This window comes from Podarcis cretensis, assembly GCF_951804945.1.
Source record: "Podarcis cretensis genome assembly, chromosome: 11".
Taxonomy (NCBI): Eukaryota; Metazoa; Chordata; class Lepidosauria; order Squamata; family Lacertidae; genus Podarcis; species Podarcis cretensis.
The window spans coordinates 22,111,250-22,128,296 of NC_137180.1; the positions used below are offsets into that span (position 1 = coordinate 22,111,250).

Genomic DNA, 17,047 nt, shown 5'->3' on the forward strand with positions numbered 1-17,047 from the left:
AGCTGCAATTCCTGGATGATTTTGTTTCAGAGTCTGGCCTGCACATTGGCTCGGGTTTCATGGTGATTTTAAGAAGCTTCTACTGACAGTTGCTGCAAACCTTGAGTTTCAGGCATCCACTGATTCTCTCGCTCTCTGGCAGAACTCTTAACCCTCTATATAACTGGAAGAGCACCAGCCTCTCATTGCCAGAGTATGATTTGAGGCCTAATGGAAATCAATTGAATTTCACTTCTCGTTGACGTTGTGGCTGATTATATTGTGGCTAATTTAAGGTCCCATTCGTTCAGGTGAGCAAGTTCCTTGTTGCTTTCAAGAAAGTACCCTGCAATTCACGAGGCAGATCGATTTCCTTGCCTCAAAGAACTATTGTTTTCTGATGGAGCATTTTGACACTGTCTGCTGACCAAAGACAATTCCATCTGAAAGCCAGTGAAAATGCCATTACAGATTCATGCCATTTCTTTAAAGGAGGTTAATTGAAAACATTCCGGTGTGGCTTTAATTAAATGTAACCAATCCTATTGATCAAGGGGGAAATGAGCGGTGGTGTGTACTTAATAGTAAAGCTTTCAAGCTGAATAAAATGAACTTTTGTGGTTTTATTTTTTGCGGGTTTGTCCTCCACACCCACCCTCCCTACACTCCTCAAGAATCTCTCATTACTACAGGTGAAATTCAGTGTAACTTTATGTTGAATATTTCCTCTGCACAAGAACAGCTTGTCAGGCAAAAGGATTCCCCCTATCTTCCCTTCCTCTGTGTGCTGTTTTGGGGATTCTCCTTAAATGCACCCATTTTTGGGGGGGAGGGATGCAGAGGGAGGTGAAGCGGGAAAGTCCCATTGCTGAAGCCCTTGCACAGGGCTACTGCTGACAGGGTTTGCTAAGTTTTCCTGCCTCTCCCATAATACTAGACTTCAGGACCATCCAATGCAGCTGAATGAGGACCTGGCTATTTATGGCTACCAGCTGTGTTGGCTCTGCTCTGCCTCCAGTGTAAGAGTCAACATGGCTCTGAAAGCCAATTGCAGAGAGTCACGAATGAGGACAGTGTTGTTGCACTCAAGTCTTGATGGCTGGCTATCCGTAGACACCTGGTTGGCTGCTATGAGAGCAGTCCTCTGGAAGATGGGCCTTTGGTCTGATCCAGCAGGGATCTTTTAGATGTCCTAATGTTCTTACGACTTTAAGAACACGACTACACAAAGAGTGGTACTGTCCCATTTTTTTGCTTCATGGATGTGGGTGGGCACCCTTTGCTTTCGTCACCTACCTGCTCCTTCTTAGCTACTGCAAAAATGTAAATATTTGCAGTGCTATAAAGTGGCCAGGGAGTGGCAACTCTGCAGATGAGCAAGACCAGTTAAGAGTGAGAGAGTACAAAGGGGGGGGGGGATAAAGAAAAGAAATGCCAGTTCCCTTCCCAGACCCTTTCACAACATCCTATTGGTCCCCAGAAATCAGAGACGGTGCCAGAAGCTGTGCTAGGAGATGGGCAGAGAAGACCTTTTCTGAAAAGGAAATCCTTCACTTGCTCCCAAGATGTGCCGTGATACAAGTCATTATTTCAACAATGGGGGAACATGTGACTCACCAGGCCTTGTTCCAGATCCCATCATCTTTGACAACTGGTCACATTGGCTGGGGCTAATGGAGCCAATCAACACTGAGAGAGCCATGGGTTCCCTGTCCCTACATGTTTTATTTTTGCATGCTCTCTGGCATACTATGATTAAGAAGAATTCGGAAGGACCCTGGTGGGATATCCAGCTGGCTGAAGTGCTTTCTCCCCCACCTTCCACCATCAAATCTCTTTACCCCTGGCACCCCCACTATCCATTTTTTGTCATGGAAACATTGGCTGCCTTGAAAGACAGTTGATTTGTTCTTTTATCATAACCTTGTCAGCAGATAAAGAAAACATTTCTTTTCAAGAGCTCTCATAGGTGGTTAGCTGAGATATTTTCTGTTTTATTTATTGGAATGCTTAGCAACCTAGCTTCCCGCATTTACCATTGTACTCAACCCACTTCTTAGAAAAAACAGCAATGTTCTTCTGTTTCTTAAATTCTCATAATTATGATTCCTTCTGCATTAGGTGGACTTTTGACTTAGATTTGAACCTACTTAGTGAAGATTCATTTAAACATACTCTTTTCACCTTAATTAAGGGTGTTAGCTGGTTGTTTTTTTAAAATGTGCATTCCTGTTTTAAAAATAGCAAGTAGCAATCCAAAACCAGGTTTTGAAATGTACAGAGAAGCTTCAAAACAGAATATTTTAAAACCAGTGATAGATTGTTAACCTACCGCATATCTATGCATTTGTGCTAAAACAGGGGGATTTGTATACAATTCAGAATCGCAAGGATCTGTTGTTGTTTTTAAACTAACTTTCCAGTCTGCTTGAATATAGAAAAGAGCATATGGAAACATGAGGAAAGTGCTGACAAAAGCTCAGAATTGGTGATAGCTGCTAAGGACTTTCAGAATTGTGGGGTGAGGCTTCTGTGCTCAACTTCAAATGAATCTTTATAACGGTGGTACACAAATCTGAAGGATTTATGCTGAAAGTTGCCTTGGCACATAGCATGAAATGAATGGTGAAGGGGCAGCTTGCCAAAATACGGTTCAATGGCACACACCTGTCTGGCTGTAAGGTATTACAGATCCAGTCATCAAATTACTCACCAAGATCTTGCTATTTGCTTTCATCATAGTTTGAGGAGAAAAAGAATGAAGGCCCACAAAAATAAGACATTTGCAAATAGGTTGTGAAAGCAGTTATGTCATTTCTCACAAGCTGCTTGTCATGTTGCTGTTTGTATAGCTGAAATCTACCTCCATTTCTATCAGGGTGAAATACTGTTCCTTCTGATATAAAAAGAAAGGAAGGAAAAAGGTTTTTCTCACAATACAGTAAGATATATAAAAATCTTAATGGCAAAGAAAGGCAAAGAGAAGAAGGAAAAACATGGGGAAATGGCTAGTTGGAGATGCAGGACTAGGAGCAGTGAGTCTGGGCCATTAGGGAATGGGGTGTACAAAGGAGAAATAACGACAAGACAAACAGCTTGAGGGTCAAAGGACCACAACATGTCAGTAGGTTTTGGCATAGGCATTGGGTGTGTAATCCTGAATCACCCAACCCAGCTGCTGGATCGTCAGTGTTTGTAAAAAAAAAAAGGTTCTGACCTCCCTTTGTCGCCTCAGCTTGGTCCTCGGACCCTTGTTGGCATAAAAGAGTTCACGAGAAAAGTATCCTTGCAGAGTACTTTCTGCTTTTATTCTTAAAAGTCTTTCTGCAAAAGCGACTGACCAACTGTACACACATCAACACTACCAGCTTTCACTTAAAGAAACAGCAGCCAATTTTTAGCCGTGACAGATTATTATTCTTTCAGGCTTGACCCTGGGTTTTAGGATCACCCTGTAACATGAATCAATTCTGGGTAATCCCTCCCGGATGCCATCCTGGGGAGTTCTGTGGCCTGTTAACCCCCGTCTGGCCATTCAAACAGAATATGTCTCCCTGCTTTAATTGGATAACCTGAAAATCTGACCGGTGTACTAGGAGTGCTATTCCAAGCCATCCCCTCTGCCAGACTACGGGTCCAACTCAAGGCCATTTTCTGCCACCCAAGTCAGCCCCACCATGTCAGCTTGCTGCCAAACCACTCACATCTACGACCAATGACACAGGCCTCAGTAAATGTCCAACAGCCAAGCCTCATTGCCCAGTGGAGATAGGTGCATGCCACTTTCTCACGTGTGATGCCAAGGTGCCAAATCGCCCATCCTTCCAGCTGCAATGCTTTGTGCAACATTGTCCTGTTCATTTCCTGTACCCGGGCATGGTTAATGTGTGCAGGGTCCATGGCCCTTTGCCATAGCTGTTGTTCCAGAAGCTCTGAACACAAGATACTCATACGTGGATGTGCTGTATGCAAGGCCTCTAGGTCCATGGCAGTCACAAGGGTGAGGTTGATGCCCTGTCTGCCAACCAGATCGTTCTCCCCAGTTGAACCAGCAGCGCATCTGTCGGGCCATGCAGTGCAAATTGTGAAACAAGCCATGGCAGCAAGCTAGCCCAGCACATGTCCCTCCTACCCATCCAGCTGATCTGAGCGCTAGCATCCAGTCCAAGGTGTTGGCCCCAGGATGTTGTCATTGTGTCCACCTGGGCCCAGGGCACGATGTTGTGGCCACAGAGCCACACTCTCCTGAGGCCTATACCTGTAAGAAACAATCAGCAAGAAAAGGTAAGAGCAACTGGTCTGATGTGCACCTAATGCAGGCAAACTCGGCCCTCCTGATGTTCTGGGACTACAACTCCCATGATCCCTAGCTAACAGGACCGGTGGTCAGGGATGACGGGAATTGTAGTCCCCAAACATCTGGAGGGATGAGTTTGCCTATGACTGACCTAATGCTTGTAGGCAGAGGAACGCCAGCAACCCAAGGATTTTATGTGAGCAGGAGGAAGGCCACGGAAAAAAGGCATGGTAGATTCCCCATATGGAAAGAATGGGTGGGATACTCACATAGAGATGCGACCTTTCTTTATGGGCATATTTCCTGCAGACAAATGCCGGCTCCCTTGTCCTGAAGTGAGATGAGCGCCGCACCCCACGGTTTCCTTTGCCTGGACTTAACCATCCAGGGGTCCTTTACCTTTACCTTTTACCTGTTTCCAGATGGGTGTCCATCATCCGTAGAGTATTTTTGCTAGCTAAGTATATTACACAGGAGAATTTATACAAATTATAGGCTGATGTAATATCAACAGTAATTACTAAGATGACCCCCCACCCCAGATTTTCTATTTCAGTGTTTCGCATGAGAAAGACAACCTGCTAAGCACAAAAGCTGGAACTCTGAAGAGAAGCAGCTACAGCAGCAGTTCCTGTTAACAAAGTAAAAATACAAAGAAAAGCTTATGGATTATTACTATTACTATTGGCTTATTTGTGAACCAGTAACATTTTGTTTCATTATCTTTTCTTTTGTTTCTCTAATTATTTTGCACATGGCCCCATCTTGTCAGAGCTGTTTCATGTTTGTTTGTAGAGATGGAAAGCAGAAGTCTGAAAGAGATAAGTCTTTCAGTTTCTGTGAACTGACCCTTTCAGTAAAAAAAAGTTCTGAGGGTGAGAAACTTCAGGGAAAATGTGCCAAAGGGGTACTGCCTTCAGAGTCAAAGAGCAATTATACAATTTCAAGTCAGCTACAGTATGTAAAGTTGGTGTGTGTGTGCGCGTGCGCATGTGTGTGTAATGATGATTTTATTTATATATTTTTCTGACTTTTAATAAAAAATTTAATGTGAGCATATTTTATATAAACCATGTAAAGGTTTTTACAATTAAGCGGTGTGCGAATTCTGTAAGTTAAATAAAAACAATATGGTAACAGTCACTGCTGTTCTTGCAGAAGACCTCACAGAGTTTTTCTTCACAGATTTTCTAAATACAGAGAAACAAAAAGTTTTGGAGAGTGGTTTTATCTATAAAGAAAATGTAGGGAAGCACAGTTCCGACAGAACCTTTGTATGTGCATTTGAATTTTTTTGCATCGTTTGGGTGATGTTAGTCAATAAATGTTATTCATTCACTAACAGCAGCAAGGGTTGTCCTGTAAATAAGGAACAAGCCCTATTTGAGTCTTCAACATGATGCCCCAGATGATTCAAACTGCAGATCCCATCATTCCTGTTCATTTGCTGTGCTAGCTGAGACTGATTAGATTTGTGGTTCCAAACAGCTGTAGGGAAACAGGTTGGTAAAAACTGGTCTACTCTCAAGGCTTTTGGAAACTCCTTGCAACTGTCCTTACCATAACACCCTAGAGGCCATGTGATAAATTAAATTAAAAGGTAAAGGTACCCCTGCCCGTACGGGCCAGTCTTGACAGACTCTGGGGTTGTGCGCCCATCTCACTTAAGAGGCCAGGGGCCAGCGCTGTCCGGAGACACTTCCGGGTCACGTGGCCAGCGTGACATCGCTGCTCTGGCGAGCCAGAGCCGCACACGGAAACGCCGTTTACCTTCCCGCTGGTAAGCGGTCCCTATTTATCTACTTGCACCCGGAGGTGCTTTCGAACTGCTAGGTTGGCAGGCGCTGGGACCGAGCAGCGGGAGCGCACCCCGCCGCAGGGATTCGAACCGCTGACCTTTCAATCGGCAAGTCCTAGGCGCTGAGGCTTTAACTGACGTCTATTTACTCCAGCTTTAGCACTAGTACTAATTTTACTGTAAAATATGCTAAAAATCTGTAGCTGTCACCATCCACTGAGAGAGCAATGATTCTTACTAGCATGAGTGGGTGCACCAGTAAAGAGATCTAGCTAGGGTACCACCAATCTCTAAACACCCAACTCCTTCCAAAAGGTTATCTTATCCCATTTATAGTAATAGCTGATAAGGCAGAGGCATTATTAATGTGTGGGGGAGATAAGCTTAATTGGAATCCCCACCAGGCCACACAGACTTAATTAGGCAAGAAGTTCGTTTTTTGAAGACACGAAAGGCTGCATTTAGAAAAATAAAACAGTAAAATTTAGTTTCTAGTTTAAAGCTCTCTCCTCTCCTCTCCTCTTCTCTTCTTCATAGCGTTGGGAGTGGGTGGCACTGTGGTCTAAACCACTGAGTCTCTTGGGCTTGCTGATTGGAAGGTTGGCGGTTCGAATCCCTGCAACGGAGTGAGCTCCTGTTGCTCTGTCCCAGCTCCTGCCAACCTATCAGTTCGAAAACACGCCAGTGCAAGTAGATAAATAGGTACCGCTGCGGCAGGAAGGTAAATGGCATTTCCATGTGCTCTGGTTTCCATCACGGTGTCCCGTTGCTCCAGAAGCAGTTTTGTTATGCTGGCCACATGACCCGGGAAGCTGTCTGTGGACAAATGCCAGCTTCCTCAGCCTGAAAGCAAGATGAGCACTGCAATCCCATAGTCGCCTTTGACTGGACTTAACCGTTTGGGGGTCCTTTACCTTTTATCTTTACCTATTCATAGCAGGCTAAACTGTAGCATAGACCCAAGCTGGCTACATGAACAAATATTGCAAATCCTAAACAGTGCACCAAGCCAACCAACATTAGGCTTTTGATTTAAACTATTTTATTAATAAGCCGTTAGATAATAATGAGGAAAAATGGCAGGTAGCAAAAAAACATAAAGCCTTAAACAGGTTTCTGTCTAATGATGGTCCAGGATACCCTTTGGAGAAGATTTAGTAACTTACAAGTAGAATATGATGTGTCATCAGCCTGGGACCTGGTTCAAAGGGGAGTGGCAGAGAACCCCCAGGTGAATGAAGGCAAAGACCAAAACATGTTCAGAACTAGCAACTGTGATGTTCTGCCCCCAAAGTGGGGTATGACTGGCATAGGGGAAAGTCAACACCCAATCACATAGATGTCTGCCTTTTTCACATTCAGCACATACAGAGGAATGGCATTACATGGCTGACTCCACAGAAGAAATATATATATATATTCTTCTAGAAATGCCTTCCATCCTCCTTGCTGGACAGGAGGTAAATACAAAGCTTTGTTCAGTTACGCAAAGAACACCTCAGTGCTGTGGGGGTCATGGATAAGAAGAGTATGTGGGAAGAAACAGGAATTCTTTTTATCTCATCATGTATCATTTCCCAAAATACTCTCGCTTCCTTGCAAATCCACCACACATGTGGTGGAAGTTCAACTATTTTTTAGTGGAAATGCCCGAAAAGCAGTGGCGTAGTGTGGGGGGTGCAGGGGGGGCTGGCCGCACCGGGCGCAACATCTGGGGGTTAGGGTTAGGGGGCACAAATCCACAGGTTAGGGGGTGCAAATTACTTGCCTTGCCCCGGGTGCTGACAACCCACGCTACACCACTGCCGAAAAGCATTCCTCAGTGGGGTTTAACTCCAAGCTGTCTAAGGCCTACTCCCTTCTCCTAAAAGTGACGGAGCCCTCTTTCAATAGTGCTCACGCTGAATATCATTCACTGGAAACAACTGCAGAGAAAAATGTTGTTTTCAATATTTTTTGAAACTAGCTCACTGCCTGAACACTCAGCGATGATCACTGCTTTGTGTTTTGAGATTAGGTGCTTGAGAAGCACATCACAACATGTACTTGGTTGCTGTATTATTCTATTCCACCTTTCTCGCAAACATAGCATACTTCATTCAGCCAAGCCTTTTCTTTAATTTCATTACTGCAAAGAGAGGGGAAACAACATTTCCCTGCAATTTAGCAATAATACATTGGGAAGAGTTGTCAGCAGTAAATAGACAGGATGCTGTGTTTCTTTACAAGTTGACGTAATCTTGCCTGAAATTGTGTTGACATGTCTTTTTTTTAAAAAAAAATGTCTGCCATTGAGAAAGCTTTCCTGCGAGTGGCAAAAACAAACAAACAAACACACTGTCCAACAATCATTTTTCTGAATTAACTGTTCCTTTTACACCCCACCAGGTAGCCAAAACATTTCCCAACATTTTAATTGTTTCCCCACCAGGGCATGGCTGCTAATTGGCAATCGTTGTGTTTTTCAGTCCTTGCTGTTATTGCTAAAGTGCCTTTTGTCTTGGAATCTTAATTGAGAGCTCTGCTGATTTCTCTGCGTGCAAAATGGTACCAACAATGCAGGGCTCTAAAGGGTTTGTGTGTTTCCAAGCAGAAGTTTTAAAGGCAAAGCCAGGTCTGGTAAGAGTTCAAAAATGAGACTGAAAAGAAAAATCAAGTACAAGTGTGTAGAGGGGAAGTGAACATTGGAAGTTGCTTCAGAAATGAATAGAGAAAACAGCAGGTAGCAAAACACAAACAAACCAAAAAGCCGTCAACAAAAGTTTCTATCTGATGTTGGACCAGGATACTCTTTGGAGAAAATTTAGTAACTTACAAGCAGAATATGATGTGCCATCAGCATGGTACCCGGTTCAAAGGGGAGTAAGGTAGAAGGTGAAGGACCTCTGGATGGTTAAGTACAGTCAAAGGCAACTATGGGGTTGCGACGCTCATCTTGCTTTCAGGCCAAGGAAGCCCGCGTTTGTCCACAGACAGCTTTCCGGGTCATGTGGCCAGCAAGACTAAACCACTTCTGAGAAACCAGAGCACACAAAAATGCTGCTTACCTTCCCACCACAGTGGTACCTATTTATCTACTGGCGCTGGTGTGCTTTCGAATTGCTAGGTTGGCAAGAGCTGGGACAGAGCAACGGGAGCTCACTCCGTCGTGGGTATTCGAACTGCTGACCTTCTGATCAGCAACCCCAAGATGCTCAATGGTTTAGACCACAGTGCCACCTGTGTCCCTAAAGGGGAGTAGCAGAGAACCCCAGGTGAATGAAGGCAAAGACCAAATCATGTTAAAAAACTAGCCATTGTTATGTTCTGTCCCAATCTCACCAACCCACAAGAAGATTTCATTGCATTCCTAACTGCGGAGATTACTCCTGGATCTGCAAAGCTGCCATGTCCAAGACCACCCTGATTTCTGATAATAAATGTGGTGTCTGAACTGCAGAATTTTAAGAGTGCAACAGTCTGAACATTTCATACCCTCTCTCCCTATCCTGAATGTTTCTCTTCCACCATGCTGTACTTAGGCAGCTCAGCTCTTACACATGCCTAATCAGGCTATGGAAGATAAGTGCCTTGTTAGGGAATAAAGGAAGGACGCACACACATAGACATAGAGGTCTGTCACATGACAGAGTGTAGGTGATTAGCAAGTACTGCAGAATCTCAAGGACAGACGCTCACAATAGTTCTGTACAAATGCACGGTGCAGCCACTGACATCTGAAGCCAAATTAGTCATGCTGTTCAGAGCCCTGCTGGGAGATGCTAGAGCTGATGCAGTCCACCTGTGTCGAAAACAAGATATGGTGTGGGATCCGTAGCAGGGCTGAGGAGGAGAAAGCTAGGATGAGGGAAGGGGGATCTAGTCTACCTTTCCATAAAGGTGCAGTAGACATGCTGTTGCTTAGAGCATGGAAAGGTATTGGCTAATGGCCGAACGCAGGTGATTCAATGCATCTGTTCAGATCCGATGCTGATGTTTGCAACATTCCAAATGGTTTGGGTTCTGCTCGAGGGTAGAAAAGTCACTGAATGAGGCAGAAGAACCTCCACGGCAATGTGACCGGAACTGCAATGCTGCTATTAAAGATGGTGCAATAAGGGGCAAGTCATGTAGCAACAGAGTTTTTAATTAAAATAATGTTTCTGGATGATGTTAAGAAATGGAAAGAACATTTCAATGAGAAAATGTCAGCCTGGTTTTCTTAAAAACAAAAAACAAAACAAATTCTCTGTGCCTATGATTTAATTTTATTACATTATTATCTTAACCCTCACACTGGTGTACATGATCCCTCAAAACAATCCTAGGATGTAAATTAGGTGGAAAGAGAGTGACCTACATTGGTTCCCAGTACGTTTCTGAGCACAATTCAAAGTGTTGGTGCTGACCTTTAAAGCCCTAATCGGCCACTGCCCAGAATACCTGAAGGAGCATCAGCATCTCCACCCCCATCATTCAGTATGGACACTGAGGTCCAGCGCCAAGGGCCTTCTGGCGGTTCCCTCACTGCAAGAAGTGAGGTTACAGGGAACCAGGCTGAGGACCTTCTTGGTAGTGGCACCTGCCCTGTGGAACGCCCTCCTATCAGATGTCAAGGAAATAAACAACTATCTGACTTTTAGAAGATATCTGAAGGCAGCCCTGTTTGGGGAAGTTTTTAATGTTTGATGTTTAATCGCATTTTTAATATTTTGTTCGGAACCTTCCAAAGTATCTGGGGAAACCCAGCCAGATGGGCAGGGTATGTATGTATGTATGTATGTATAAATATTATTCCTGGCTCAAGGTCATTTAATGAGCTTAAAACCTTGGTCTGTCAGGTTTTGTCTGGATTTTAGCCATGCCATCTGTTGCCCATGTGGACTATTAACTGCCCCATATTCATACTTTTAACAATAAAATAAAAGTCTTGAGCTCCTAGAGAACAAGAGACAGAATGCAAAATTATATTTGGGAAACAGTGATAGTTAAGAGAGGCAAAACACGGCTAGAATGACATACCCATTGTCTAAAGAAAATATTTCCTGGTTCATTTTGAAACCACATTTGGGGGTCTTCCCTGGGGCCCAGATGATATGTGCTCATGAAAATAATAGAGAGAGCTAAGATATTAGTGTAGATTCCCTCATAGTTCCAATCCAGTGCCTGACTGCATACAGAGGCCTGACCTTCCATTAACAGGTGCAGATGTTTTAGAACTCAGCAATTATATTTTTGTTCTCAAAAATCAGAGTAAGATTTGAATTAGCAAACCATTTGCATAATATATAAATTAGGCTACCTTGATTTGAGCAACTGGAATTTGACATGCTTAACTAAATCTGCCACTCTAACCACCACACTGCATTGGCTATAGCTAATGAGATTCTCAGAATTCATTAATTCCTTTGTTTCAGAGAAAGAACATTGCTCTTAGGCTTCAAGACCTGAATATAAAAATAATTTCAAAGGATAAACATTAGCAAAATGGAAGCCCCCAGGATTGTTCCTAGTAGGAGAAAATGAAGTGCAGAACTTGTTGTTGGTTGTCTGTGAAAAGATGATGTACATAACTCAGGCAATATATATGGGAAAGAGGTAGCACTAATATAACTGTCATGAGTCCTGGGATGTCTTAAAGATAAAATAATTATCATGGCATCAATCATTGTGGACTAGGACTAGGACTAAAATGAAGTCACCTTGTGAAAAAGTGTTGTTCCACACAACTCAAAAGATATCGACAGTGCCATCCTTTACCATACTTAACTACTAAATTCAATAGGCTTAAGGTAAAGTAAAGAGACCCCTGACCATTAGGTCCAGTCGTGACCGACTCTGGGGTTGCGGCGCTCATCTCGCTTTATTGGCTGAGGGAGCCGGCGTACAGCTTCCAGGTCATGTGGCCAGCGTGACTAAGCCACTTCTGGCAAACCAGAGCAGCGCAGGGAAATGCCGTTTACCTTCCCACCGGAGCGGTACCTATTTATCTACTTGCACTTTGACGTGCTTTCGAACTGCTAGGTTGGCAGGAGCTGGGACCAAGCAACGGGAGCTCACCCCGTCGTGGGGATTCGAACTGCCGACCTTCTGATCGGCAAGCCCTAGGCTCTGTGGTTTAACCCACAGCACTACCTGCTTACTTCCAGGTATGTCAGCAATGGGGAGCCTGTGGCTCTTCATGTGTGGTTGGATTCCAACCAGTGCTATTTTTCTAGAAAAAGAGATGCCAGAACTCACCATGAACACCACCCTCGTTCTCTTAGAATGATAATGGCGCCCACCTGAGAGGTGCCGGAACTGAGTTCCGGCGAGTTCCGGCTGAAAAAAGGCCCTGATTCCAACTTCCATCAGTCTCAGTCAGCAGGAGTCAGGGATGATGGGAGTTCCAGCATCTGGAGGGCCACAGTTTCCCAACCCTTGTGGTAGTTAGCTGCAGTCTGAGCCTGTTTAGGGTTCAGTTCTGTGCATGCTTACCTGGAAGTAAGTCCTACTAAGCTTCTGAGTGAAAAGCTTGCTGCTGCTTTTGACTCTCTCCCTGGTGTTTCCCTGGTACCAAAGTGCAAATACTGTGCAAATTATGCAGCTGCGTTTAATTCTCTATAGCAGTGTGCATGGAGGACAAGATTGGGAAAGCCCAGAGATCTTCTCCTCCACGTGGACTTCACGAACATCTCTCCCAGGCCATGAAATAACTTAAGCACCATGCAAATCAGCTCTTATTCTGAAGCCGCTGGTAACTTTAATGGGATTGCATCAGTGTGACTTGGGGATTAAGGCCTTTGAGCCTTAAGGCTGGGTTTGCAACCGATGGCTATGTTCATGCTGTCATGGTATGATTTGTTCCACAACAGAATAGAACCGCCTCAAAGCTTAGTCAATGCTCTTAATGCTGAACCAACCCCACAACTGTTCCGGTAATTGCAGTTGTTTGCAATATGTGAACCACCTTTTAAATTCACACCTATCTGAATTTTGCAATGCAGTTCTCCAACCAATGTTTACAAAAATGCAGATATTAGGGGGAAGTGTGCATAAAAAGGAATATACAGTGCTACCTCGGGTTAAGAACTTCATTCGTTCTGGAGGTCTGTTCTTAACCTGAAACTCTTCTTAACTTGGGGTACCACTTTAGCTAATGGGGCCTCCCGCTGCCGCTGCGCTGTCGCCACACGATTTCTGTTCTCATCCTGAAACAAAGTTCTTAACCCGAGGTACTATTTCTGAGTTAGCGGAGTCTGTAACCTGAAGTGTCTGTAACCTGAAGCATCTGTAACCTGAGGTACCACTGTATCACTGAAAATAACATACCAAATATGCTTTATATTGGGGTAAACTGCATGCGAAAAGGGAGTACCAGGACGAAGTCACACCAAAATGCTGGTGAATTTTCATCAGGATTCAAAAATAAAAAATTGCTGCAGGTACTGTATGTGGAAAGCTGAATTTAAGATAGGAAAAATGAGAAACTGAGAACCAAACCTGACTGGTCCTTCTTCCCCTATCACCCAGCAATCACCCAAACTTAGCAGCAAAGCTCCAACATTAGCCATGGGAGGAACCAAACAACGCAGCAACGGAAAGAATGCAGTTGTTTGGTTGACCCTACACCTTCTCTTGCATACAAAGCACAAACATACTGCCATAACTAGCTGACAACATGCAGAACCTAGAAACAAGCTCCCCAGGAGAAGGGTTGAGTCCCATTGTGGTACCAGTGTGTTCCCACAGGCAATGCTTGTAACACAACATGTTTATACTGTTGTCTATGTAAGTGGAACAAGCAAAAGCAGGGGAGCCATATGGACAACAGCAAGGTCACAGGAGAGACCGATATTAGGTGTTCATTTGGAAAGAGCAATGTAACGGGAAACTGGAGCGGTAGGCTTGTTTCCTGTCCCTGGAAGATGTTGATATGGCCTCTGTTCAAATGGAAAAGGGCGACGCAGTGGGATTAGACTTCAGGTCTCCTGCTTCAGCAACAAACAACAAAGCTACAGAGTCCCAGAAGAGACATGCACAACCGGGCCTTCATAGTCTCCCAAGGGGTCTGACAGATAAATGATTCATTGCTTCCAAATCCCCATGAATAAGAAATGGGAATCTCAGCAGTGTTAAGGGTCCTTCTTGGAATCATGAGCTCAGTGGGAGGGCATGAGCTTAGCATGTAAGGCTCAACCACTGACTACTGGACCCCAGGAAAAGGGCTGAGACAATACGCACACATGACCTGAAAAAGTGCAGTGCAGTAGTCAATCAAGTGTCCTGCTGAGGTCATGGTCTAATCTTTTTTTTTTTTTTAATATAATTTTTATTAGTTTTTTTTAACATATCATTTTCAACAGTAATTAAACATACTTTTACATCTTATTCAAATTTTTGACTTCCATCAATCCTGTCTGAAAATTTTCCAGTCTAATCTCTGAGTATGCATTTCTTATCTTCCCTATTACATTTCAAACTCATAACCAATATCTCTATCTTTTTCTACTTTGTAACACTTCGTATATTTCTCCTTACAAAACTTCTTGTAGTCCTACTAGCGTAATTTGTTGATTACAGTTGCTCTTCAAATAATTCATATACTTCTTCCAATCTTCGGTAAATCTCTGGTCCCGCAGGTTTCGAATCCTTCCTGTCATTTTGTCCAATTCTGCATAGTCCATTAATTTCGTCAGCCATTCTTCTTTTGCCGGACTCTCTTCTTGTTTCCATTTCTGGGCTAACAATACTCTTGCCGGAGGTCATGGTCTAATCTAATCCAGGATTCCCCAACCTGCTGTCTTACAGTTGGACTTTGATTCCCATCACCCCTGAACATTGGCCATGCTGGAGGACACCAAGTTGGGAATGGCTTGTTTAACCCCATCACAGTACTCCAGGATATCTTTGATATTGACCAACCTCCTTCACCCCTCCAAGTTATGCTCCCCACATTTTCATCAGGTTAATTTCCTGGGCCTGCTGGTTACTCAACAGACCTTGTTATTTACTGCTCCCCACCCTGCACACTTCATGCAGATTTTGGCTTTATCGCTAGCAGTATGGGACATTCAGGAGAACATTGGGCTTTGGGGGGCCTTCCACCCCACCTTTGCTTGGTGCTCCACAGATGCACTCCCTCAGACCTTGTATGGTGTGGCAATGAAGAACCTCCTGATCCATGCAACGCTGCCACTGTGAGTCCTCTCAGGTGAGCAGTCAATCTGTTAACCACTAGAATAAGAGACACAGCTGAAACACTGAGGTTGTTTATTATTATTATTGAGCGATCAGTTGTGGAGCGAGTCCTGGATGTCAAGCTTTATTCTTCTTGCTGAGTCACTGTGCCTTTTGAAGCTGTGTAACAGGATAGGAGGGTGCCATCTTTCCCTGTGATGTGTATGAATGTAACTGTTTGCCATGCATTTCTTGAAGGGCGCATGACCCCTGGGAAGAAAACAGCAGCAGCCCCACATCTGAACATCTGACTTCTTGCTAGCCACCGCTTCTGCTGCGTCACTTGTGGTCTTCCTGGCACTGGTGAGGGAACATCATTTCCTGTGGAGAGATGAGAAAGGCCTGGTAAGTTTAGATATAATGGGGTAGGAGATGAAACTGGGGGTTTGTTGAAAATGCATAACTGAGAAAGGATGTCCTCACACCGGTGCTTTTCTATTGCCTCAGTCAAACTCACTACTTTTCCATTGCCTTGGCACTCACCTAGTTGTAGGAATAGCTGGAGTACAGCATTTTGTGTTCAGAAGAAGAAGAATCTTTATCTGCATCAGCCTCTAGCCATAGAAATAAAATGAAATAAAATGTACGGAAGAAAGAGGTAAAAACTTAACTATGTAAAATACATTTTGGAGGTTTACATCAGTAATCAAACAACAGATCTTATTCTAATTGCCCCTGCTAAAAATTTTGCAGGAGAAGAATCTTTATTTGCACCAGACACTAGCCATAGCAATAAAATAAAATAAATGTACTGAAGATAGAGGTAAAAACTTAACCAGAGAAAATACATTTTGGGGCTTTACATCAATAAACAAATAATAGATCTTATTCTAATTGCCCCCGCTAAAAACCTTGCATCTTGATCTGCTAAAAGAAAGGACACAGTAGCAATGGTTGAGTGACCTGGCATGGACAATAAAAGAGGGGTGATAACTTCACTCCTCAAATCTTCATAAAGAGTGCAAGCCAGAAGCACATGAGCTACTGATTATATACTACCATCTCCACAGGGACATAACCATTTTCCCCAGTGGACTTTTTAGCATTTTGTGTTCATTCACAGAGGTGCTTCTCACTGCCTTTCCCACTCCATGGCAGAAGCTCAAGGAGTTGTGGTGGCAGCACCTTTTTCAGGAAGCACTGCTGCTGTTGTTTAGTCCGTATAATTTCAACACATTTAAGTGGAAGGAGAAACACTCTAGGGCAGGCATAGGCAAACTCAGCCCTCCAGGTGTTTCGGGACTACAACTCCCATCATCCTTAGCTAACAGGACCAGTGGTCAGGGATGATGGGAGTTGTAGTCCCAAAACATCTGGGGGGGGGTGCGAGTTTGCCCGTGCCTGCTCTAGGGCAGTTGCAGCCCACATGGCGGGGCAGAGTTGCCGAGCTCCCTTCCTGGCACTGGTGTCATGGCAGATCACCTGGATGGGCTAGAGTGGGTAAGGGGAGCTGTGAGATTGGGGGTTGTGTGGGTGCACAGGTGGAGCCAATCTGATGCTCATGCTGGTGTGCCTACACAACCCCAACCTCACTGCCACTGTGCATGCTGCCCCAGCCATAGCCAGGTAAGCTGCATCGGTGCTGGTGTTGGCCAGCACTGTACCTCTTGTTTGGGGGAAGAAGAGGGGATGCTTAGAGGTCATGCTTGGAAGCATGATGAGCCCTTCTTGCTTACCTGTGTGGCTATGTTGTTCTTGCAGCGCCTTTGGGGAGCTGATGTTCCAAGGGGATGTTTAATCACGGATTTCTGAGGAAGAGGTCTCGAAAGGAAGTC

At 44.2% G+C, this 17,047-nt stretch overlaps 1 long non-coding RNA gene across 1 annotated transcript; it reads right to left on the reverse strand.

Annotated features, from left to right (window-relative positions):
- Positions 1–15,288: 15,288 nt before the first annotated feature.
- On the reverse strand, positions 15,289–17,047 carry LOC307226893. Its single transcript, XR_013843664.1, has 2 exons — positions 16,949–17,047; positions 15,289–15,826 (listed from the first exon to the last, which is right to left on the reverse strand). It is a non-coding gene; the product is annotated as an uncharacterized lncRNA (long non-coding RNA).